Genomic DNA, 27,122 nt, shown 5'->3' on the forward strand with positions numbered 1-27,122 from the left:
CTTGACTTTAAGAGCTGGATGACCATCCCTTTTTCTAATTGACACTCAATTTTCTCAACTGCAAAAAAGAAAGAGGAGGGGTTGAGGGAACTAATAATACTTGTCAGGTATTACCTGAATCCCAAATGAGTTGATGTATGAAAATATTGCTTTGTTGCTTTTCATTAGTCCAGGGGATTCTTGGGTTAGTTATCTTTTCAGTTTTAGAATAGGCAAGAACATTACTCACTGCTAAGATATAACAGAAACAGTAGTTAAGCCTGGGGCTTCTGGACTTTGAAGTCATCTCTCTGTCCATTGTACTATAGTACCTCTCCCACACAGTCATTTTCTTTCAGTGCCTACCACGTATTCAGCACTATACAGCAGGGATCATAAGATGACAGAATTGGAATGAACCTTCGTGTCATAAATCAGAGATCTAGAGCCCAAAGATACCTAAAGGCCAACTATTCCAAACCTTCATTTATAGATGGGCAAACTAAGATCCAGTGAGGTTAAGTGACATGTACCAGGTCACACAGGTAGTCATAAAAAGAAACAGAGATTCCAACTCAGGTCTTCTGACTCTGGAACCCATATTTGTCATCTCTATCAGAAGGGAAGATATGATGGAAACCCAGAAGGCTGAAGAAGGATGCTCAACCATCTTCAACCAGAGAAACTTTGGAGTTTATTCATTCTAGAGATAGATTAAGTTATGAGAGCTACTATCAATACCCTCTTCCCCATGTCTTGATGAATTCACTGGCAGAGAAATGGTGTGATGGAGTATGAAGAATATTGCCAGGAAGCAATAATTATCCAGGAAGACTTTTCTATTAGCAAATAAGCACAATAGTCTAATCCCACTTATTGGAGCAAAACTTATTTGATATAAAAATTATTGGAAAAATTGTACAGAACTGTGTTAGAAATAGATTTGGACTAACATTTCAAATAGTATATCAAGACAAGCACCAAATAGGCACATAATTTAAACATAAAGAGCAAAATTATGAACAACGGAATATGGAAGAAATTACTTATTAGATCAGTGGATAGGGGGAGTGTTTCTTACCAAATAAGAGATATTCCACCAGGATGGTGGAATACAATGGAATGATGGCTTCCCAATATCAGAACATTTTATACGAAATGAAAAAAGGACAATTTTAGTTACATAAAGTAAAAGGTTTTGGCATTAACAAAACCAATGCAACTAAAAGAGAAGAGAAATGGGAAATTGAAGAAAATCTTTGCAGCACATTTTCTGATAAGGGTGGCATTTCTAAGATGTATAGGGAAACATTAAAATTTATAATATCCATTTTGCAAAAATTGTATGGCTAAAGGAAATTAAAAGGCAGTTTTCAGAGGAGAAAAATCCATGCTATTGATGGTCATATGAAATCATGTTTTAAATCACTATTAACTAGAGAAATGTAAATCAAAACAACTCTCAGGCACTACCTCATACCCATCAGATTGAGAAAGTTGAGAAAAAGGAAAATGATAAATGCTGGAGGGATTTTGGGGAAACAGGTAGATTAATGAATTTATTCAATCATTCTGGAAAATGGAAATTCTGGAAAGCAGTTTGGAAGTATACTCAAAATTAATTTTGAATACTTTGACTTAGCAATACCACCAGTAGTACTACACATCAAAGAAATCAATGAAATAGGAAAAGGACCTATATCTATACAGATATTTCTAGCAGCATCTTTGTGATGGCAAAGAATTGAAAACTGAGGAAGTGCCCATCAATTGAGGAATAGCCAAACAAGTTACAGTATATGTATTTGATGGAATGTTATTGTGCTGTAAGAAATGGGAATGATTTTAGTAAAACTTAGGAAGATTTGTATGAACTTATATGAAATGAAGCAATTAGAACCAAGGGAACAATTTGTAAATTAACAAGTCTAAAGGCAAACAACTTTGAAAGACTTAGGATCTCTGATAAAAAAAATAATGGAACTATCCAGAGTTCACAAGGACTCATAATGAAACATGCTACCACCTCCAGAGAAAGAGGTGATGGACTCAGAGTAAGACTGAACTTTTCTTATTTACAACTAATGAAAGAATTTGTTTTTCTTGACTGTATTTCTAATGGGTTTTGCTTTTCTTACTTCCTCAATGGATGAGGAAGGAGAGGTGGGAGAAAGAGAATCTGGAACTGAAAATAAAATAAAATTGAATTCTTTTTAAAAAAAGAAGGAAAAAGGGTTAGTTTATTATGTTATCTCTCTAACAATGTGATCTTAGATAAGTCACTTGGAGAATATCAGACTTGAAAGGAATCTCAATCCATATCAGAATGGGAATCTCCTCTATAGCATCCAATAAGTAATAGAACAAGCCCCACTTAAAAACTCTTCAGTGAAGGAATATCTGTTACATCCCAAAGGTAGCCTACTTATGAATAGTTCTAAATATTCCTTTAAATGAAAACCTTGTATCATTGCTCTTAAGTTTGATTCTGCTCCTAGTTTTCTGAGAGCCTAACAGTCTAATCTCTAAAATGATTTCAAATACTTGATGGTTATATCTTCCCTGAGTCTTCTATGGACTAAACATTCCCAAATCCGATCCCCATATGGTGTCTGTTTCTCACCATCCTGATAACCCCAATCTAATAATCTTCCAAGACTATTTAAATTCTTCCTGAAGAATAACAACATTTAATATTGAATAAAATGCCCCAGTATTGGTACATGTAGACCAGAGTCCATCATATTTCACAACCTGGAAGTTATGCAATCTAAGATTGAGCTAATTTTCTTGGATGTCATATAGTATTTGATCTCAAAGAACCACAGCTTTCTCACACAAACTGTAGCCTAGCCATACTTCTCTCATGCTGTGCCTCTGAAATAGAATTGTGTGATATTAAATAAAGACCTATCCATTTGTCCCTATCAAATTTCATCTTATTACAGTTGTCTTGGCAAGATTGTTTTGGTTCCTGACTGTTCCCTATCACTTGTAACCTCATGTCATATGCAATTTGATATATAAATTAAGTATTCTTCCATCCACTGTAATGATAAAAATGTCGAAGTGCACAGGCCAAGAACAGTCCCCCGAAACACTTTACTAGAGACCTCTCTCCAAGCAAGAAATTGCTTTTTGGCTTAGGGACATTCAAAAAATTCTAAATTCTTATTTATTTTTAACTAGCACACATGATTCTGCAAGGTGAGAATGACTTTCTCAAATACTTCACTGAAATCTAAGTTCATTATGTCTAAAGTATTCTTCTGATCTAATAATTTAATATTCTCATAAAAAATGAAACTAGCAAGAGATGATCAATACTTGATGAAATCATGTTGGCTTTTAGGAACCACTGTTTCCCTTGTTAAATACTCACAAATCATCCCTTTACTAATAAATTCTAGAAGCAATAGCAATAATACAAGATAGGAAGAAAAAAGATAAAACATTCCTTCTTTGCTGAAAGCATGATGATACATGTAGAAATTCCTAGAGAATCAACAAAGAAACTAATAACCTCTGTAGAGTAGCAAGATGCAAAGTAAACCCATAAAATTTTTAAAAAGCCTTTCAGTAATATCAATAATCAGCCTATCAGTTATAATAATGAAGAGGGAAAATCACCAAATAAAAGTCTCATTTAAGATTACTATGAAAGGCACAAAATATCTGGGAGTCAAGGTTAAGAACTATGTTTATATAAATAATATGTATGTATGTATATATGTATGTATCTACACCCATATGTGTATGTACTCAGTAATCTAGTTTTTATTAACCCAAATATGCTAGATGCTGGGATAAGAAAGCCGTATGTGATAAGAACCCCTGAAAAAACTAGAAAACAATCTGGCAGAAATTAGATGTAGACCAAAACTCATGAACTAGCAAATGTTTAACTACTGGTTTTCCTTGGGGGCAAAAAAGTTACACATTACACACTTAAATTTAATATACATTAATATTTTCTCCACTCAAGTCCAGACAATTAGCAAATCTGGTTTCTAACATATACTGATTTCTCAGACTATCTCAAGGTAATATGAACAGGCTCCAACATGTCTCTGCCAAAAATTAATGTCATACAATGATAAATTCCATATAGATGCCATGACTTAAGTATAAAGGGTAATACCACAAAGGATCAAGGAAGAAAGTACTTTTCAGAACATTTCATGAGTAAGCAAGGGATAGAGAGGATTGCAGAAGACAAAACACAAAAATGTAACTATACAAAATTTAAAGGGCTTTGCATTCACAAACCCAAAGTAGTTAAAAGGAGAAGGGAAGTAACTAACATGTTTACAATAATTTTGCCTGATAAGGGTCACATTTTCAAGATACACATAAGGAAGTGACTAAAATTTATAAGAATAAATCATCCTCCAGTTGATTAAGAGTCAAAGAATATGAACAGGCATAAGGAAGAATTTTTTTTAAGGAAGATATTTAGGGTAATGAATAGACATATGGGAAAAAATGCTCCAGATCAGTAATAATTAGAAAAAAATACAAATCATAGCAATTCTAAATAGCTTCCAAATTGGAAAAGTTGATTTTTTAAAATTTTCTTTTACTTTTCTATTCATATTTTATTTTTCCAGATACATGTTATAAATGTTTTTCAACATTCATTCATATGTATATGCATATTTTTAAGTTACATAATTTCCTTTAATCTACCCTTCCCACCTCCATCCCTTCAGCAGCAAACAGTCAGGTGAATATTGTACATATGTATTTTTGTTTAAAATATTTACAGATTAGTCATTTTCTGTATGATTTAGGATTAAGGGAAAGAAATGCATATGAGAATTTTTTTAAAAGTGAATAAAATGTTCCTCAGATTCTGAAGGATTTTTTGTTTTGTTTTTCTTCCTATGGATGGAGATAGCATTGTCCATAGCCAGTCTAACAGGGTTGTCCTAGCTCTCTGAACTGCAAGAAAAGATCAACAATATGAAGGCAACTGAGGGAAAAAAATGTAAAGGAAGGTGACCTTGCTCTACTAGACCTAAAACTGAACTATAAGGGGGAAGTTATCAAAACTGCCTAGTACTGGTTAAGAAATAGAGTAATGGGTCAGTGGATTAGGACAGGTTCAAAAGAAACCACAGTATATGACAACAGTAATCTACTATTTGATAAACTCAAAGACATCAACTTCTGAGATGAGAACTCACTATCTGACAAAAATTGTTGGGAAAACTGAAAAATAGCATGACAAAATCTAGGCATAGACTCACATCTCACACCCTTTAACAAATAAGGTCAAAATGGGTACAGGATTTAGACATAAACAGCAACACAATAGATAAATTAATAGATGGAAAGGGGATAAATTTATGACCAAATGAAAATTAGAGCCCACTATAAACTACAAAATGAATGATTTTGACTATAAAAAGTTTTTGTAGTAATAACATCAATGCTGCTAAAATTAGAAGTTAAACAGAAAGCTGGGAAACAATTTTTACAGCTTGGGGTGTTCTGATAAAGGTGTCATTTCTAAAATATATATAGAATTGCATCAAATTCATAAGGTTAAAAGTCATTCCCCAATTGATAAATGGTAAAGGATATTAAAAGATAGTTTTCAAATGAAGAAATTGATTCTAGATATAATGAGATGAAAAAAGTTCCAAATCATGACTGATTAGAGAAATGCAATTTAAAACTACTATAATGTAATTCCTCACATTTATCAGATCGGCTAAGATGACAAAAAAAGAAAATTATCAATGTTGGAGAGGTTGTGGGAGGATTGGGATATTAATGTATTGCTGGTGGAGTTGTGAACTGATCAACCATTCTTGAAAGCAATATGGAACTATACCCAAAGAGCAATAAAACTATTCATATTCTTTGATACAGCAATTCCAATACCAAGGCTATATCAAGAAAAATCACAAAAGATGGGCAAAGTCCCATATATTCCAAAATATTCATAGCAACTATTTTTTAAGAAATATTTTATTTATTTTGAGTTTTATAATTTTCCCCCTAATATTGCTTCCCTCCACCCCCCCCCCCACAGAAGGCAGTCTGTTAGTCTTTACATTGTTTCCATAGTGTACAATGATCTAAGTTGAATGTGATAAGAGAGAAATCATATCCTTAAGGAAGAAAAATAAAGTATAAGAAATAGCAAAATTGTGTAATGAGTTTTTTCCTACATTAAAGGTAATAGTCTTTGGTCTTTGTTCAAACTCCACAATTCTTTCTCTGTATACAGATGGTATTCTCCATCACAGATAGCCCAAAATTGTCCCTGATTGTTGCACTGATTGAATGAGCAAGTCCATCAAGGTTGATCATCACCCCCATGTTGCTTTTAGGGTATACAGTGTTTTTCCTGGTTCTGCTCATCTCGCTCATCTTCAGTTCATGCAAATACTTCCATGCTTCCTTGAATTCCTGTCCCTCCTGGTTTCTAATAGAATAATAGTGTTCCATGATGCACATATACCACAGTTTGTTAAGCCGTTCCCCAATTGAGGGGCATTTACTTAATTTCCAATTCTTTGCCACCACAAATAGGGCTGATATAGCAACTCTTTTCTGTAGTGGCAAAGAACTGGAAATTAAGGGGATACCCATTAATTGGGGAATGCTTAAACAAATTGTGGTATATGAATGTTATGGAATACTATTGTTCTATAATAAACCTTAAATGGTTAGACTAGAGAAGCATGGAATGTATTACAGGATCTGATGCTGAGCAAAGGAAGCAGAATCAAGAAAACATTTTACTCCTCAAGAACTACATTGTGAGTTGATCAAAATTCATTTTTTTCTTTTTAGTTTTTACAAGGTAATGGGGTTAAGTGGCTTGCCCAAGGCCACACAGCTAGGTAATTATTAAGTGTCTGAGACCAGATTTGAAATCAGGTACTCCTGACTCCAGGGCCAGTGCTCTATCTACTGTGCCACCTAGCTGCACCCAAAATTCATTTTTTAAAAAGTAAAATTATTTATGTTGAAACATCTCTTGGAAAATAGGGATAATTGATGAACAATTGGTTGGTGGAATTGTGAATTGGTTTAACCAATCTGGAAACAATTTGGAACTGTCTCAAAAGTTTATATATATATATATATATATATATATATATATATATATATATATATATATAATATCATATATATCATATATATGTATATACCTTGTCTCAGCAATACCACTATTACATCTTAAGAGAAGAAAATGCCTCAGACAAAAATAAATGTTTACAGCAGCTCTTATGTGGTGGTAAAAATCTGGACAAGAACCAATCTTGGTTGACTAGTGAACACAGTGATCAACCAGACCTATGATGAAGAAAGCTACCCACCTTCTTGACAAGTGTACAAAGTAAGACATATTTTTGGACTCGCCAATATGAGATTTTTTTTTGCTTGAGTATGAATGTTTATTACAAGATTTTTTTTTTACCTGTTCAGGAGTCGGGGGAAGAGATGTATGTAGCAATCCCCTGACCAGCAGGGGATCCATTCAGATCAGGAGAGAAAAGAAACAGGTATACAGCAAGGTAGGTAATACCAGCAGGACAACTGGCAAAGTCGTTTATTGAAAACATCAAACAGTTCTTATAGAAGAAAACCACAAAATTAGCATACAGGATAAAAATAATGATGTAATTTTGTTATGGGCAGGAATTAACCCAGCAGGATGTGACCCAGGTCAAGAAGTTTGGAAACAGTGCTTATCGAATAGTGAGGCCAAGAATGATGCAGTTGTGTTATCAAATCAGAGTTCTGTGGAAGCTTTCAGCTCAAGGGTCAACAGGTTATTTTGGCCAATAACTGACCTCTTGAGCCAAACTCACTTGAGTGACGTCTGTAGATGGGAAGAAAAAAAAATGGCTGATAACTGAAAATTTTTTTCTTAATTAGAAAGGAAGTGTAGACAGTTTTAAAAAAATCTTTCAAATCCATTTCTGTGATAAGATTCTCATTTTCTCATTTCATATATGTATATACATATACATATATGAATGATTAATCAATGAAGCTCTTCCATGTTCCTAGTAAAAACTGAAAATAGTAAAACAAGGCAGGGCCATGGTGACCTTGTAGAAAAAAAACACTCACATAACTTGGAACCTAACCAGTCCCTGATAAAGAGGGGAGCATTTGTTTGGAACTTGGCCAGTCCTGTAAATGCACCCCCTACCCCAGTTATCTGGAGAAGAAACACCCCTCCTGAAATTTTTCCAGTTTCAGGATGGATATTCTGAGTCCAGAGTCATGTAGATACTTGGCACCATGCCATTTTTGTTTAGAATCCTATAATTATACAAACCTTGCTCAGACCCCTTTAGAGTATCACCCATGGAAAGGACGTTCCACCTGGGACACTTATGATATGGAATATGGGAGGGGTTGTTGAAAACTGGGTTCCCAAGCCTGAGGTAGGTTCCATGAGTTCCTGAATCCTGCTTGTTTGGTTGTTAACTTGATTGATTATCTTTGATAAAACTTTCTATCTCTTTGACTATCTTTGATAATGTTTCCTATCTGTTTCATTATCTTGTTATTGTTGTTGCAGGCTTCCTTTGACTTTAACTTTGATAAAATAATAATAAACTACTTTGTGCTTTTCTTTTTTTGAAGTGTGTCTTTCTGTAGGTGCAAATCCATACTAAAACCATTAATCACACAAATATATAAGGAACTGATTTAAATTGTAAGAATAAGAGCATTTCATAATTGATGATTGATCAAAGGATATGAACAGGCAGTTTCTAAGAAAAAAATTCAAACTTTTTGTTGTTTAGTTATTTCAGTTGAGTCCAACTCTTCATGACTCCATTTGGATTTTTTTTTTGGCAAAGATGTTGGAGTGACTTGTGATGCCCTTCTCCAGCTCATTTTACAGATGAGTAAACTGAGGCAAGCAGGGTGAAGTGACTTGCTCAGAAAGTATCTATAATCAGAAAATATCAGAGATCTATAATCTATAATTAGAAAGTATCTGAAGGGGTGGCTAGGTGATGCAGTGGATAGAGCACTGACTGGTCTTGGAGTCAGGAGTCCCTGAGTTCAAATCCAGCATCAGACACTTAATAATTATCTAGCCTTGTGGCCTTGGGCAAGCCACTTAACCCCATTGCCTTGAAAAATCTAAAAAAAAAAAAAGTATCTGAGTCATATTTGAACTGGCTCCTGGCTTAGCATTCCATTCATTGTGGCGACACCTAGCAGCCTCTTACAATGTTGTTACTATTTTAAAATTGTGTGCAGTATTCTGTATCTTCAATTCCTTAGGAAGAGAAAGTAGATATTTGTCATCATCAGTCCTCTAGGACTGAAGCTGAGTGATCATTTTAAATACACTGTAACAATTTTCTGTGGCATTTATTTGTTTTGGTGTAGATAACCTATTCTATACATCCATGGAGACAGTTATCCCAGAAGTTAAAATTCAGTAAAAATAATTGATGATATTTTAAAATCGCATCAATTAAAAACCTATTTTTTAAAAATGTCAGGGGTGGCTAGGTGGCATAGTGGATAAAGCACCAGCCCTGAAGTCAGGAGTACCTGAGTTCAAATCTGGTCTCAGACGCTTAATAATTACCTAGGTGTGTGGCCTTGGGCAAGCCACTTAACTTCATTTGCCTTGCAAAATCCTAAAAAAAAAAAAAAAAAAGTCAGATAACTCAAAAATTCAATATCTAAATCAACCACCAGATGGCACTAAAAGCCTGAGCTATCTTTGGTCACACTTAAATGTGACCAAAAACTCCACTTTTCATTTTCAGCATGATTTCACCATCCCCATTCTTCTACTGTTTTGAAAATTAAACTGTATATACCTTTTGACACAGTAGTATTACCAATAAGACAAAGAGAATAAAATAGCTCACAAAAATTTTTATAGTAGCTCTAAGGAGTTTCCAATAATGAGGGGATGGCTAAACAAATTATGATATAGTTTTTAATTAAGGGATCAAAAACATTTTAAATAATATTTGATAATTGTATTTTAATTGTGTGGCAACATGACCCAGTGACTAGAGAGCTGGTCTTTGAATCAGGAATACCTGTGTTCAAGTCCTTCTTTTTGACTGTGGGCAAACTTGGCCAGGATCCAGAGGTCTTGATCTGCATAATTGAAAGGAATTTTCTCTTTCAAGAGTTCCATTTGATAATGAAAAGATCATGATCTTTTCCCCTCCTTTCCATTAGGATAATTTAGACTCGGCTTATTTAGCATTTATAACCAATGACTACAGATACATAACACATGAATCACAGCAGTTTTGGTTTTTTCCCCTCCCCTCTTCTTATTAGTGAGTCATTTCAGTTGTATCCAACTCTCCATGATCCCATTTGAGGTTTTCTTGGTAAAGATCCTGGAGTCAATTTGCTATTTCTTTCTCTGTCTCATTTTACAGATGAAGAAACTGAGGTAAATAGAACTAAATGACTTACCCAGGGTCACAAAGACAGGAAGTGGCAGAGGCTCAATTTGAATTCAGTTCCTCCTGATTTCAAAACGAAGGTACTATCTAGTGGGCCACTTAGCTGCCCTCACTTTTATAGATTCCATTCAAACACTGAATATTTTTACTACTCTGAATAAGAAAATGAAGTTTTCTTATAAGTAAGTTCTCTCAAGCCTGTATGAGGATGTGCCTTCCTCACAAATTTACCTCCCCCCCACTCTGGACATTCCATAGGTGATTTGGCCACATTCCAAAGACTCCAGGAGCCAGCCACTCCTTGGAATACACAGGTAGTACTGGGGAGAACTGGCTATTCTCACAGTATTGACCTTATTCAAAGTAAAATCTTCCGGCCCCCTATGGCATTTCTTTGAAGTCTTCAAAAACTGCTAGACCCGTAGGCTGCTCCCATATTACTGTTAAAGGAACTCCCTCCCAACTAAATTAGCATCTAGCCTTCTCTGTTCTCCACTGATAAATACTCTGAGGCTCCAAGCATTGGTGGGAATCTTACCCATGGAGAATTGATTCTGCCTGGGACTTTTCTTTCTCTCTCTCTCTTTCTCTCTCTCTCTCTCTCTCTCTCTCTCTCTCTCTCTCTCTCTCTCTCTCTCTCTCTCCTTCTTTCTTCCTTTCTTTCCCAAACCGGGACTTAACAGAAAGGCTGGACAAGAATTTGGGATCCCCCCAGCCACAGACTGTTCAGAGTTGGTGCTCCCCCGAATTGGTGATGCTATCTTTATCTTTTTCTTCTACTTTGATTATAGTATTACTAACCCATTGTCTTTAATGTATTAGTTGCTGTATTGGATGTTATTGTAATCAATCTACTCTTTGTGTTGTGTAATTAAAATACTTTCATTTTTTACGAGTATCAGTGAGAGTGTCATTTGCAGGAACGAATCCAAACCTCATTTAAAATCACAATACATACTCATTTTTAGTATGAGCACAAAGTATGGTCTTAGGATCCCTGTGCCTCCCAAAAGTTCCTTAGGGTGTCCAAAAGGACAAAATTGTTTTCATAATAGAACTAAGATGTTATTTGCCAATTAAAACACTCCTCTCTTTTCCAACCACATATCTATGTAAAGCTAGATTTTCTTCATCTATTTCAACCAAAACAACATATTCCAATAGATTAAATGCAGAATGAGATATGAGAATACAGCAGTCTTTTATTAAGCCAGAAAGTAATGGGATTATCAAAATCATGTAAAACAATGATATTATTACTAAACTTTTGTTTTGGAAAATATAGTTATTTTTCATTAAAGTATGTTAATATATATAATGGTTTTATTATTAAATGAATAAATATTTTTAAACTGTTCATTTAAGATTTTAATATAATAAATTTTGATTGCTATAACCCACAAAGTTTTTTGAGGTTCTTAGTCATTTTTAAGAGTGCAAAGGGGTCCTGGGATCAAAGAATTTGGGAATTAATAGCTCAAATTATGATCCAGAAATCTTCATCTTATTCTCAGGAACATGAACCAGATGTCTGTGCTTGCTGTATCTTGTGTATACTGAGGTTCTTTCTCCTACACAGTCCTGCTGTTTGATCAGCTATACCATAAAATCCACAGTCTCCAACCCTTTTCCTCTTCATCTTTCTCTGGGACCTGATCCTGTCTGGGAGAAAGATATTTTTAACCTGTCAAGATTATAGGAAGGAAAAGGAGGATAGAGAATAGATGGAAGTAGCATATATTTTCTTCTAGGTTTGTGAGTAGAGGAAAAGCTGAGAAAGAAAACCTCCTTCATTTCTTTGAAAGGATGGGGGATGACTGATGTGGAACATTGAATGTCAGATATAATTCCTGCTCCCTTGTGTTAGATGATGCTGAACTTTTTTTCTCCTTTTCTTCTTTAATCTTTGTTACAAGGGAAGCTTCACAGAGGATCAGGGAGGAATATATATATATACATATATATATATATATGTATATATATATATATGTACCCATTTTGTGTATATATATGTGTATATATATATATATATATATATATATATATATATATATATATGAAGGAAGGAAGAAATGAAGGAAAGAGGAAGAAATGGAGGAAGAGAAGGGAGGGATGAGGATAAAGAGAGGGAGGGAGGGAAGGGAGGAAGGAAAGAAGGAAGGAAGGAAAGAAGGAAGGAAGGAAGGAAGGAAGGAAGGAAGGAAGGAAGGAAGGAAGGAAGGAAGGAATCAGACTTATGGATGGGTAGACAATTTGTAAGTCCAGACTTTTTTTTTCTTTTCAATGTTTTCTGGAAGACCAATAATTCTCAGGTTGTCCCTCCTCGATCTATTCTCGAGGTCAGTGGTTTTGCTGATGAGGTATTTTACATTTTCTTCTATTTTTTATGTTTTTTTGTTTTTTTTTTAACAGGCTCTTGCTGTCTCATGAAGTCATTAGTTTCCAAAGACTCCATTCTTTTTTTGTAGAGTAGTTTTCTTCAATTACCTTTTGCAACTCCTTTTCCAATTGGTCAATTCTATTTTTGAAAGAGTTTTCCATTTGACCAGTTGAGGTTTTGAGATAATTATTTTCTTTTTGCATTTGCCCAGTTGAGGATCTGAGAGAATTATTCTCATTTTGTATTGTCCATTTGAGGATCTGAGAGACTTTTTCTCATTTTTTATTTGTCCAATTGTATTTTTCAGTGATTTGTTTTCTTGTTTCAAGGTGTTAATCTTCTCCTGGGTTTCTTTTCACAAGTTTTCCAGTTGGTTTTTAAACTCCTTCCTTATTTCTTCAAGGAAGTATTTCTGTACTGGAGACCAGATCATATTCTCCTCAGAGGTTCTAGTCCTTTCTGAGTGAGGGTCTTTTCCTTCCAAGAATTTTTCTATGAATCCACCTTTCCTCTGATCTTTCTTCATTTTGCTAAGATGTTGAGTTGGGGAGGCGCTGGTTCACAGAGGTTTGGTGTTGGGATCCCGAAAGGCTAAATTTAATTTCTCTAGGTGGCCAGTAGGAGGCGCTGGTTGCTTTCTCTGGAGTGTCTGTGACATCGATTGAGGCCCTCTCCTTTGGCCTGGAGGGAATGATTGAAGCTGTTAAATAATTTTGTCTTCAATCAATGGTGGACTCTACACTGGAGTGAGGTCATAACTCTCCCTATTGTCAGCTGGTATGGTAATCTACTGTTCACCCATCTGTGCCTGGGGCAGAAAGTCTGTAATTGTGTTTGTTCTGGGAAGAGGCTTCAGCTAAAATGGCATGGACTCAAGAGTTCCTCCCAATCAGAGGAGCCCAGGGATAATATACACAACTCTTCTGCCCCAGAACTCTCTTCCCAGTCCTGCTGGCAAGTTCCAGATGGTCAGTGCCAAAACCAATGCCTCTGCTCCCTAGTTGACTCAAACCCCCACAGTTGACCAGCCTTTAGCCCTGCCACTGATCAAGCAGGTCCAGTTCTCAGGCCCTCAGGTTCCTGGGCTCCAGTCCTGCTGCTAATCAGGCTGATCCATGTGGCTGATCCACCCCCTGCACTGGGACTCACCCACAGCTGGGGAAGACAAATCCTGAGGTAGATGTTCTTTCTCCTGGTTCTTCTTTCTGGGTTTTGCTGATTGTATTTCTTTTAAGAGGTTTGTTTTATGTCATATATGGGCAAAGATCAGGAGATTTTAGAATTGTGCCTGTCCTATCTCTGTCTTCTTTGCTGGAAGTCCCTCAGTACCCAAATCTTTACCTCTTCAAATATGTTTGTCTTTAGAACCTCTTATACAAATATGAAGTGATTCTGATTCTCTAAAGCAACTATTGGAGAAAAATGAAATAATTCTTAATGAACACTGAATACAGACCCACATAGTTGCTGGTAAACTACTTAAGTCCTCTCACCTTGTAAGTATTGATACTAATCATCATTGATATGATTTCTTGTTTTCCTCTCCTACTGCCACTAGATATTTTAATGCTATAGCTCATCCTATTTTTTGTTATTATTAGTATTAGTTTTCTTGTTTATATGTAATCACTACATGTATTTTAAGATAATAAGAAGTTTTCATAATGTTTCTTCATTAGTGGGAACTGCATATGCCCTTTCCAGTATGAAGACCAATTGAAGGGTTAAAACCCATTCTTATCCTGGGCAAGGCCATATGCTGGTTTCCCCCACCCAAAGTCCCTCATTATCTTTGCATGAACTTGGTTGTCTTTGCTTGTGCCAGATACTCCCTTTAGGAACTAGTCATTCCTGGAGGTTGAATCTTGAGAGGGTTGGCAAACTACTCAGAGGTTCAATGTTTAGTTAATTTCAGAACCTTGGCTGTGAGTCTTCTCAGGTCATGCACATACTCTTTACCTGGTTATGAGTGTACTCTTCACATGCCCTAGTTAAGTGTCAAAAAAGCTTATATAATTCTGTGCCACCTTAGTCTGGTACCCCTTAAAAGTTCCTAGCATCAAGCAGCCCCTTGGAGTTTCCCCCAAGGAAAGGATGCTTTGTCTGGGATATTTTTCCAACTGGGACTCTGAAGGCTGTACCCCTCGAGAACTCCCCAGCTGCTGTTGATTCAGATGCTGTTGCTGCCCCATGTGGTGGGGTTTTCTCTTTCTTTCTCCTCTATGCTTATAGTTACCTTAATTATCATTTTGGGATTGTTGTTGTTATTTGTATGTTTATGTACTTTTAGAAAGTGTTATGATTTTTTATTATGTTTTTATGTTATTATGTGTTATTATGATTTTGCTTCAGTGTCTTTAATAAATTCATTATCAATCATTCGAATAAGTGTGTCATTTTGTAAGAGTGAATCAAAATCAAAACTCCTTAATCCAACAACCTTTTACATGCATCTTTTTTTAAATTAAATTTTATTTTATTTACAGATCCACATATTTTTCTTCTCACTTCCCTCTTCTCTACCATCCCCAATCTCAGATTGAGAAAGCAAGAAAACAAAATCTCTGTTAGAAACACAGTTAGGGGGGTGGAGCCAAGATGGCGACAAGAAGGGATCCAGTCTTAGGAGCTCTCTGATAAAATTCATCAGCTAAGGACTCTAACTAAACTTTCGAGAGACAGAACCCACAAAGGGACCCAGTGAGGCAGTTCTCCTACTCAAGGTAACCTGGAAAAGAGCAGAAAGGCTCTGCTCCCCGGGGTCGGAGAGGCGGCCAGCCAGAGGGGTGGCCCACCAGAGCCAAAGAATCTCAGCTTCCCGGAGGCAGCCCCAGGGCGCTGGGAGTCTCAGCTCACAGCAGCAGGGGAGTCTCCTGAGCTGCACCCCGAGGAGCACCGGGCACAAAGTGGGGGAACAGCGGGGGACCTCTGCCAGAGCAAGCATGTGGAGCCCAGCTCTCAGGGCACACAGCAAGCAGCATCTTCTTTCCCCAGCCCTGATCCAGGAAACAGAAGCAGGCAGAGCCAGTAAACAGGAGCCCCCAGGGCATGAGCCCATTGAGCTGAGGGAGGGGAGTGAAGAGAGACTGCCTAGCTCTGTCCTCTGCCCCTGAAATAGGACTCTGGGGCTCTGACCACATTCAGATACTGACCACAGTCTAGGCCCCCCCATAGAACAGCAGCTCACCCCACATCAGCCCCGTGGCAGAGGGGGGCACTTATGGTCATTCACAGACCAGGAGGGAGGACAGAGCCTCACACACTGAGACCCTTGTGGGAGTGTCCCAAAAGGTCAAGAAACACCCCAAACCAGGCCCAGGCTGGGAAAATGAGCAAGCAGAGAAACAAAAAGAAGACTATTGAGAAATATTTTGCAAATGAGCCCAAGAAGGACCAAAATACTCAGTCTGAAGATGAGGAAGCACAAGCTCCTGCATCTAAAGACTCCAAGAAAAACAGAAATTGGGCTCAGGCTATGATAGAGCTCAAAAAAGACTTTGAAAATCAAATGAGGGAGTTGGAAGAAAAACTGGGAAAAGAATGGAGAGAGATGCAGAAAAAACATGAAAATGAAGTCAGCAGCTTAGTCAAGGAAATCCAAAAAAATGCTGAAGAAAATAGCATGCTAAAAAACAGCTTAGGTCAAATGGATAGAACAGTTCAAAAAGTTATTGAGGAGAAGAATGCTTTAAAAAGCAAAATTGGCCAGATGGAAAAAGAGATAAGAAAACTCTCTGAGGAGAACAAATCCTTCAGACAAAGAATAGAATTCAGGGAGATTGATGAATTTAACAGAAATCAGGAATCAATACTTCAAAACCAAAAAAATGAAAATGAAAAATTAGAAGAAAATGTGAAATATCTCATTGAAAAAACAACTGATGTGGAAAACAGACTTAGGAAAGATAATTTAAAAATTATTGGAATACCTGAAAGTCATGATCAGGAAAAAAGCCTTGACATCATTTTCAAAGAATTACTACAAGAAAATTGCCCTGATATTCTAGAAGCAGAGGGCAAAATAGAAATGGAGAGAATCCACCGATCCCCCAGAGAAAGAGATCCCAAAAAACCAACCCCTAGGAATATTATAGCCAAGTTCCAGAACTCCCAAGTCAAAGAGAAAATATTACAAGCAGCCAGAAGGACACAATTCAAATATCGTGGAGCTGCAGTCAGGATCACACAGGACTTAGCAGCAGCTACATTGGAAGCTCGTAGGGCTTGGAATACAATATACCGGAAGGCAAGAGAGCTTAGAATGCAGCCAAGAATGAACTACCCAGCAAGGCTGAATGTCCTCTTGCAGGGAAAAAAGATGGACTTTCAATGAACCAGGGGAATTTCAAAGGTTCCTTTTGGAATGGCCAAAGCTGAACAGAAGATTTGATCTTCAGATACAGGACTCAGATCCCACAGAGAAGGTGACAATTCAAGTCTTGCCACCCAAAAATGCCATTAAGGAAGGAGACAGCATCACTCTAAAATGTTTAGGAAATGGTAACCCCCCTCCAGAGGAGTTTTTGTTTTACTTTCCAGGACAGCCAGAAGGTATAAGAAGCTCGAATACTTATGTGCTGACATATGTGAGAAGGAATGCGACCAGAGACTACAAATGTTCTCTAACAGATGAAAAAAGTATGATTGCTACTACAACCATCACAGTACACTATTTGGATTTGTCCCTCAATCCAAGTGGAGAACTTACTAAGCAGATTGGAGATGCTCTTCCTATATCATGTAATATAACTTCAAGTAAGAATGCAACTGTTGTTTGGTTGAAAGATAACACTAAACTGCGATCCAGGCCATTATTTTCCAGTCTACAATATCAGGATGCTGGGAGCTGTGTCTGTGAAACTAATCTGCAAGAGGTGGAAGGGTTAAAGAAAAGAGAATCTCTGACTCTAATTGTGGAAGGGAAACCTCAAATTAAAATGAAAAAGAAAATGGATCCAAATGGATTATCTAAAACAATTACCTGCCACTTGGAAGGTTTTCCCAAACCAGCTGTCCAGTGGACAATTACAGGCAGTGGAAGTGTCATAAACCAAACAGAGGAGTCCCCTTATATCAATGGCAGGTATTATAGTAAAATTATCATTTCCCCTGAAGAGAATGTTACATTAACTTGCACAGCAGAAAACCAACTGGAGAGAACAGTAAACTCCTTGAATGTCTCTGCTATCAGTATTCCAGAACAAGATGAGGCAGATGATATAAGTGATGAAAATAAAGAAAAAGTGAATGACCAAGCAAAGTTAATAGTGGGAATTGTCGTTGGCCTCCTCCTTGCGGCTCTTGTGGCTGGTATAGTCTACTGGTTGTACATGAAGAAATCAAAGACAGCATCAAAACATGTAAACAAAGACCTAGGAAATATAGAGGAAAATAAAAAATTAGAAGAAAACAATCACAAAACAGAAGCTTAAGAGAAAAAAAATTCAGATTGCTGTTCCAGAGGGAAAAAATCATATAGACCAATTGAAGCATGAACGTGGATTGTATTTAAGACATATACAAAGACGTTGACAGCTATTCATGGTTCAAGTGTTTAAACAGTTCATTCTACCAAGCTGTCACAAGATTTTAGAAAATTATCTCAAGTAAAACAACAAATAGAAAAAATTAAGGAAAGAAAAACAAATTTTGGCAGCCATGATAATAGGTCACTATGTTGTATTCTGTTTGAATTTTTTTCTGTAAATTTCTGCACTGAGGATTTCTTTTTTGTTTGCCTTTTATGTAAATTTTTTACATAGCTATTTTTATACACTGTAAGGCTTTGTTCTGGGAGTTGCTGTTAATCTGATGTATAGTGTAATGTTTTTATTTCAATTGTTTTTTATGGATACTCTTTGAACAGGTATATTTCTGATTCTGATTGCTATCAATAATGCCTCAAATTTTATCACAAGTTTCTGAAACCCTAAGGTAGAAACTTGTGACCTTCTGGTAGGGGCACCACATGTAACTCTATTCAAAGATGTGATTTTATCTCTTTCTCAATACACACATACACACAGAAGACAAACGGACACCCACACACACTTACACATGTCAGGTTGAAAAATACTATTACAATGTATATACAGCAAACTAACACCAGTCAAAACTCAAGCATACTAACATAAAAACAACTGGTTCCCTAAAATGAAATAGATGTCTGTCAAGAAACAGAAATACCGAATTGGGTGTAGTGCTTACATATAGTTGCTGGGAATATTTTTTGAAAGGAAAAAAAGTAAATCATTGAATCAATAACAGTTTGTAAAATCATGGCTTATATATCCACATTTCTATTATTCAAAATTTGACCGGAACTTCAAAATTGGTTTTGTATCCTTTGGATTTTCCACTGCCTTAAAAATACAGATTTTTTTTCCTCTCAGAAGATATCAGTCAGAATTGGAGATTTTTAACAGTGGTCATTATCAGAGCTGCATTATTTTCCACAGGAATAGAATATATATTTTGTGTGTGTGTTTGTTTTTGTTAACTAAGCTACAGATATTGAATGCACCTTGAGATAATTTAGTGTTTTTAACTGGTACATAATTTATCAAACAGTACATGAAAGTGTAACAATGAAATGTCTATGTATCTTTAGTTACATTCAAATTTGTAACTTTATAAACATATTTTAAGCTTGGACATTTTTAGGATGGTAGTATAAATGGGAACATTTCGAGATAGACTGGATATGGGCCAATAGTATATTTGTGATTAGCCTTTTCAACCTTTCCTCCTTTATGCAGAAGTCTGGTTTCTGAATAAACATGATACAGTCATTTTTGGCCCGAGTGTAACATAATTTTATGGACAAACAGCATTCAATTTCCAGTTAAAAAACTATTATCTAGAGGGCAAAGGGAGACAAAAAGGAAACTGGTTGACTGTTTCTTGAATAGACTAGTGAAAGGTGTTTTTTTTAATTTTTAATAGAAGTTAACAGACAAATTGAAGATTAAATTCAAATGGAAGTCAGGAATGATATTTTGCCACTTTTGCATTCTTTACAAACTAACTGTTATTGTAAATTTGTAAACTGTCTGGGCAGTAGTGACTGATGTCTTAATAAAAGCTTCCTGTAGTACATTGGTATGGATTAAATATATAAGATGTCCTATTAAACTCTATACTGTATAAAATATTAGAGGGAAAAGAAAATATGCTATATTGCCTCTAAACTTTGATTTATTAAAGTTTTATTTGGCAGCAAAAATTGAATTTTGGTCAACATTTAAACCAAAGTGAAAGGAAAAACAAAAACCAAAGTAATTTGTTTTGCATGGCAAAGCCATTCTGTTATCTCTGTAAATACTGTTATTTCTTTTCCTTTTTTTCTTTTTAGAGTTTTGTTTAAGGAAATTCTAAAATTCCTAAACACCTGTTTTCCAAAATAAAACATGAACACTAAAAAAAAAGATAAAGGCTGCAAAGTTCAGCTGCTAAGATACTTTTGCAGAAAGCAGCAATGTGACACTAAGAAGAGAGGGTTAAAAACTATAATACTTTGGCTTCAGCTTGTGATAGTTAACTAATTCCAGAAATAGCAGTCAAATGTTAGTGAGTGGGCCATCTAAAGTAGCATGGTACGGAATGAGAACAGAAAGCATGCAAGGACAGATGGGACAGCACTGTTCACTACATCAAAGATTGGAAGAAAAATACATTTGTGAACCAATATCTACATCAACAATGTTGAGAATGAAGATGAACCAGTCCTCACCGTTTGAGGTTTCTGCTCCAGCTTCTTTCCAGTTTAATTCTTTGGCAACAGGAGGCAGGTTTTCCCAGCTCAATGTTCACTCCCTGTCGGTGATTACAGGAACTGTGTGTGGAAATGGATTAACATGCCCATCTATGCCTAAAAGATAATAAAACTGAAGTATGTCTTCAAAAAAAAAAACCACAGAGTTAGGGAAAATAAATCCCCACATTGGCCATATCCCCCCAAAATATGTCTCATTATGGACTCTGAGACTAACACTTCTCTATCAGAAGCTTATTAGCATGTTTTATCTTGACTCCTCCGAGAATTTGATTATTGGCATAATTAGCATGTATCCTTGAATCCATTTTTCCATCTTCTCCAGCTAGGCGTCCTTTCTATCCATCACTTTTAATCTTTCTATCCATCACTTTTAATCTTCAGTCTCTCCTTATCTACTGGCTCATTACCTATTACTTACAAACATACCCATGGATCACCATCTTTAAAATAAAAAAAAAACCACCTTTCTTGAACTTACCATCCTTGCTAATTATCAACCTATATCTCTCCTCCCTTTTATGTCTAAATTCATCAAGTAATTGACAACTGATTCCTCTATTACTTCTTCTCTATGATCTCATCAATCAACTGAATTTTCTCTCACCAAAGTAAAAAAGATCTCTTTTTTAAAAAAATAAGTTTTATTGGTGTTTTCTGTTTCTTAAGTCAACAGAAAATCCCATGTATCCCTCCTCCTCCCCTTGTCCAAGAGAAATTCCATATGAAAGGTGGCAGATGAAGATGGAGGAGAAAAATTCAGGAAAACTGATGCATCAATAATAATCTCATATAACATCTGATGGATTTTTTCTCAACACTCAACCATTTGGACCTCTCTGTATCCTTTGACATTGTTTAGCCACTTCTGAACGCCCTCATCCTTTCAGGTTTTGGTAATGCTTTCCTATTCTGGTGAAGTATTTACCCCTCCCACCTGTGTGCTTGCTCCTTAATCTCCTTTGCTGATTCTTTTTCCAGATCAAATCCACTAGCATTGGGTGACTCTCCCCCCCTTCCCCCACAAGGCTCTTTACTGGGACTTGTTCTATTCTTTCTCTATATTATTTCCATTGGTGATCTTATCACCTACCATGGATTCAGTGAAATCATCTCTGTGCAGATGATTGCCAGTCCAGGCTATCTATATATCAATATCTCTGTATTTCCATATCTATATATCTCTATCTCTGTATTCATAATCTATCTAGAAATAAAGACATGATGCATGATTAGCAACAGGGCTAGACTACAGGGGCTTGGGTCAACTAGGGAGCAGAGGCATCAGTGTTGGCACTGACTCTCTGGAACTTGCCAACAGTTCCAGTGCAGGAGAGCTGTGGGCATCATCTCTGGACTCTTCTGGTCTGAAGAACTCCAAGTCCAGACCTGCATTGTGGCTAAGGTGTCTTTCCAGAACAAATACAATTACAGACCTTCTGCCCCCAGCTCAGGTTTGTGAGCAGAAGAACCAGCCCAGTTGACAATAGGGAGAGGGATGACCTCACTCCAGGGTAGAGCCCACCATTGATTGAAGACAAAGTATTTAACAGCTTTAATCACTCCCCCCAGGTTGAAGGAGAAGGCTTCAATCAAGGTCACAGACACTCCAGAGAAAGCAACCAACACCTCCTACTGGCCGGCTGGAGATATTGCAATCAGTGAATAAATCCTCTAGGGATCTCAATACCAAAATTCTGTGAACCAGCCCCACCCCAACTAAAGGTATTAGCAAAATGAAGAAAAGTCAGTTTAAAGGTGGAGCCATAGAAAAATTCTTGGAAAGAAAAGACCCTAACTCAGAGAGACCTAGAACCTCTGAGGAGAATATGATCTGGTCTCCAGCATAGAAAGACTTCCTTGAAGAAATAAGGAAGGAGTTTAACAGTGAATTGGAAAATTTGGGAGAGTCAATTAACACCTTGCAACAAGAAAACAAATCATTGGAAAATACAATTGGACAAATACAAAATGAGAATAATCCTCTCAGAGCCTCAATTGGGCAAATGAAAAAGAAAATAATTCTTCTCAATACTTCAATTGGTCAAATGTAAACCTCTTTCAAAAGTAGAATTGACCAATTGGAAAAGTTGTTGCAAAAAGGTAAATGAAGAAAACTCCTTTATAAAAAAAAGAATGGAGTCTGCAGAAACTAATCACTTCATAAGACAGCAAGAGCCTGTTAAACAAAATCAAAAAATAGAAAAAATAGAAGAAAATGTAAAATACCTCATCAGGAAAACCACTGACCTTGAGAAGAGATCAAGGAGGGGCAACCTGAGAATTATTGATCTTCCTGAAAATAGTAAAGAGAAAAAAATCCTGGAGTAAATATTACAGGATCTAGTGATGGAAAACTGTCCTGATATCATGGAACCAGAGGGCAAAGTAGTTATTGAAAGAATACATCAATTCCCTCAAGAAAGAGATCCTAAAATGAAAACACCAAGGAAAGTTGTGGCCAAATTCCAGAACTATCAGATAAGAGAAAATCCTGCAAGCAGCCAGAAACAATTTACATACCAAGGAGCCACAGTAGAATTATGCAGGACCTGGCTGCATCAACATGAAGCTATCCAAAGGCCTGGAGCAAGGTGTTCCAAAGAGCAAGGGAGTTTGTAATGCAGCCAAGAATCCACTATTCCTCATAGCTGAGCCTTCTTTTTCAGGGGGAAAAGATGGACATTTAATGAAATGGAAGAATTCTTAAAATTCCTGATGAAAAGACCAGAGCTAAATAGAAAATTTGGACATCAAATAGGAAGAAAAGAAGAAAAAGGGTAAAACCATCACTTGTGCAAAAATATTCACAGCAGCCCTGTTTGTGGTGTCAAAGAATTGGAAATCAAGTAAATGTCCTTCAGTTGGGGAATGGCTTAGCAAATTGTGGTATATGTATGTCATGGAACATTATTGTTCTATTAGAAACCAGGAGGGACAGGAATTCAGGGAAGCCTGGAGGGATTTACTTGAACTGATGCTGAGCTAGATGAGCAGAACCAGAAAAACACTGTACATCCTAACAGCAACATGGGGCCAATGATCAACCTTGATGGACATGCTCATTTTATCAGTGCAACAATATGGAACAATTTTGTACTGTCTGCAACAGAAATTACCATCACTATCCAGATAATGAACAGTAGAGTTTGAACAAAGTCCAAGGACTATTTACTTTTATTTAGAAAAAAATTGATATTTTATTGTCTGATCTTGTTATCTCTTATAATTTATGTTTCTTCCTTATGGACATGATTTCTCTCTCATCACACTCAGTTTGGATCAATGTACAACATAGAAACAATGTAAAGACTGACAAATTGCTTTCTGTGAGAGGTGGGGGGAAGGAAGTAAGATTAGGGGAAAAATTGCAAAACTCAAAATAAATAAAATGTTTAATAAAAAAAGAAAAAAGAAATATAGATATGTAGATATAGAGAAATAGACAAATAGCCTGGTCTGGCAATCATCTGCACAGAGATGATTTAACTGATCCCATGGCAGGTGATAAGATCACAATAGGAAATAATATAGAGGAAGAAGAGAACAAGACCTAGTAAAAAGCCTTGTGTGGGAGGGTGCTGGAGGTGGGGGAAGAGTCACCCAGTGCTAGTAGGTTTGATTTGGAAAAAAGAAATCAGCAAAGGTGTTTAAGGAGTAATTACAGAGGTAGCAGGGGTAAATACTTCACCGGAAGAGGGACATATTACAAAAACCTGAAAGGATGATAGCATCCAGAATTGGCTAATCTATGTTAAAGGCTACAGAGAGGTCCAAAAGAATGAATGTTGGGGAAAAAGTCCATCAGATTTGACAAGTGATTATTAATGATGCATCAGTCTGTTTTCCTGAATTTTTCCTCTCCATCCTCACCCCCCCCCCTACATCTCATATGGGATTTCCCTTGGACAAGGGGAGTAGGAGGGAAAGATGGTATTTTCTACTGACTTAAGAAATAGAAAACATCAATAAATCTTAATTTTTTTATAAAAAAGATCTTTTTGACTTTGGCAAGAGCAAATTCAGTTGGTAGATGAGATCATAGAGGAGAAGTAAAAGAGAAATCAGTTGTAAATCATTTGATGAGTTCAGCCATAAAAGGAAGGAGAGATATAGGTTGATAATTTTTAAGGATGGTAAGTTCAAGATAGGTGTTTTTTGATTTTAAAGATGGTGAATCATGGTATGTTTGTCAATAATAGTGAATGAACCAGTGGATAGGGAGAGACCAAAGCTTAAAAGAGATGGATGGATAGAAAGGACAGCTAGCTGGATGGAAAAAAATGGAGTCAAGGATGCATGCTAATTATGTCAATAATTTTCAAAGGAGTCAAGATAAAACATGCTAATCAGCTTCTGATAGAGAAGTGTTAGTCTCAGAATCCATATTGAGACATTGTTATTTTTGGATATGGCCAATGAGGGGATTTGTTTTCCTAACTCTATGTGTTTGTAACAGAGATTTTTATTCTTGCTTTCTCAATCTGGGTTTGGGGATGGTACAGAGGAGGGAAATGGGAAGGAAAATATGTGGGTTTCCAATTAAATAAAATTTAATTTTAAAAAAATCATGTAAAAGGATTTATATTGGCAAGGAGAAAGTGTCTCCTACTCCAAAGATGGGTGAAGATGATAGTGGAGTAAGATTACTAAATAATATGAGCTGAGGAGGAAGGATTATGAGGGAGTTCTTAACCAATTTTTTCATTGTTTATTTTTTAGCAAAGTAAGAGGTGAGGTGCTCAACTGAGAAATCAGGGACATGTTTAGCTGGGGCAGGTATGAGGAGAGATGAGAATGTTTGGAACAGCTATTGTGATGAGGGTGAATTTATTTGGGATATGTAAAAGGATAGCTGTAGTGACCCGCGTCAACACATTTTCATTACTTTCTCCAGCTCAGCTAGAAGCAAAGGTTGATAGGAGTAGTCCAATGCTGGGATATGACATGAGCAAGGAAAAGACAAGGAGTAAGGGATCCCAGTATGAGGATAGTGCATATTCAGGGTCAGGAAGGGAGAAGAATGTAGCCAGTGCAGAGGTCATACTTTTTTTTTTTAGGTTTTTGCAAGGCAGATGGGGTTAAGTGGCTTGCCCAAGGCCACACAGCTAGGTAATTATTAAGTGTCTGAGACCGGATTTGAACCCAGGCACTCCTGACTCCAGAGCCGATGCTTTATCCATTCCACCACCTAGCTGGCCCCATAGGTCATACTTTTCAAAAGAACTGATGGCTGTAACACTTGGAAGTCATGGTGAGGATGAAGGACATCATAAGGCACAAGAAATGATGAAACTTGTGGAGCAGGTCAAACTGGACAGAAGCCTAGGAAGGCAGGTTCTCCCACACAACCTCAGGAGTTCTAAAACATCACTTTGAGTTTAGGTGGATTGCCAATCCCCCTCATTCCTTCATCCTTCTAACAGGGCCAGAGCAAAAAGTTTAGGAAATTTTGGGGGCCCTGAATGGGACCCCAAGGAGTTATCTTGGGATTGGTTGGACAGGGTTAAAGGCTTAAGTTCTTACCCCTTTGTTTTGTGTCTCTGAGATGCTTTTTGACATTTCTTTTATGCTGAAAGACAGAGGATATGGGGAGAAGGGGAATTTATTCTATTTTCTTTCTTTGTAGTTTTCCATTTCAAAGGAGAAAAGCTCACATGCATTCCCTAGTCTTCTCTCTCTAGTCATACAAACAACTCTTCACCAATTCTTACCATTTCACTCCACCACACCCCCTTCCTGACTTTGTAAGGAGGATATCTTACTGAGAGGGCTTCCTTAGAAAAGACCTTTTCTTCCTGATGGTTCAATATGACCCTTGGTTTGAGAAGGAAGAAAAGATTTAGAAAGAACTAAACAAGGTGGTAGAAAAGATTAAGAGGGTGAGGTCTTTTCATATGAGTCTTTTCATACCATTTTGTGGACTGAGGACTAAAGGGAAAGAGACTTAGGTGTTTACTTACCTGGTAGCAGTTCTGATTAGCTGTTTTCCTAAATCTGAAGCAGAAGTGCCAGAAGATTCCGATAAAGAACAAGGACCTAATGGTCCAATAATCGTAGTCACTCTTCCAAAGAGCAAGCATAAATCTCAACATGATTCAAATCCTACTAAGGCAAAGTGACTAGCCATCCCTGTTTCCTAAACCTAAGAGTCCTGGACACATTATGCTATCATAATTCCCAAATTTGATTCATCACAAAGAGATCCTAATTATGAGGCAAGAGAGAGCAGCTTCATTAGGTTTTGTCCCTTTAGGGAAGGTGAAGCAATGTTGTTTGAAGATTATAACCTATAACCTTTGACATGGTATACTGAATGTGGTCTGTATTCAAAAAAAATGACTTTAGTACTTTGTAGAGGGTTGTGAATTCATGGCCAGGTTAAAACCTCATCCTTTGACCTGGCTAGGCTGATTAGGCTTTAGGCTTCTTCTATATGTCCTCTCCATTCCTTGACTTTGACCATCTCTACACCCTCCTTGAATTCAGCAAGGATAGTCTCTATTACCATCTCTAGATTCTGGGGCAGCTAGGTTGCACAGTGGTTAGAGCA

The 27,122-nt window shown here is 36.7% G+C and overlaps 1 long non-coding RNA gene and 1 pseudogene across 1 annotated transcript; one reads left to right on the forward strand and one right to left on the reverse strand.

Moving 5' to 3' along the window:
• Positions 1-26,667, reverse strand: LOC141494730 (uncharacterized). Its single transcript, XR_012470551.1, has 3 exons — positions 26,533-26,667; positions 20,528-20,665; positions 1-58 (listed from the first exon to the last, which is right to left on the reverse strand). It is a non-coding gene; the product is annotated as an uncharacterized LOC141494730 (long non-coding RNA).
• Positions 13,662-18,427, forward strand: LOC141495048 (CD166 antigen pseudogene; annotated as a pseudogene).
• Positions 26,668-27,122: the final 455 nt, after the last annotated feature.

The sequence above is a fragment of the Macrotis lagotis genome, chromosome 8 (assembly GCF_037893015.1).
Source record: "Macrotis lagotis isolate mMagLag1 chromosome 8, bilby.v1.9.chrom.fasta, whole genome shotgun sequence".
Classification (NCBI taxonomy): domain Eukaryota; kingdom Metazoa; phylum Chordata; class Mammalia; order Peramelemorphia; family Peramelidae; genus Macrotis; species Macrotis lagotis.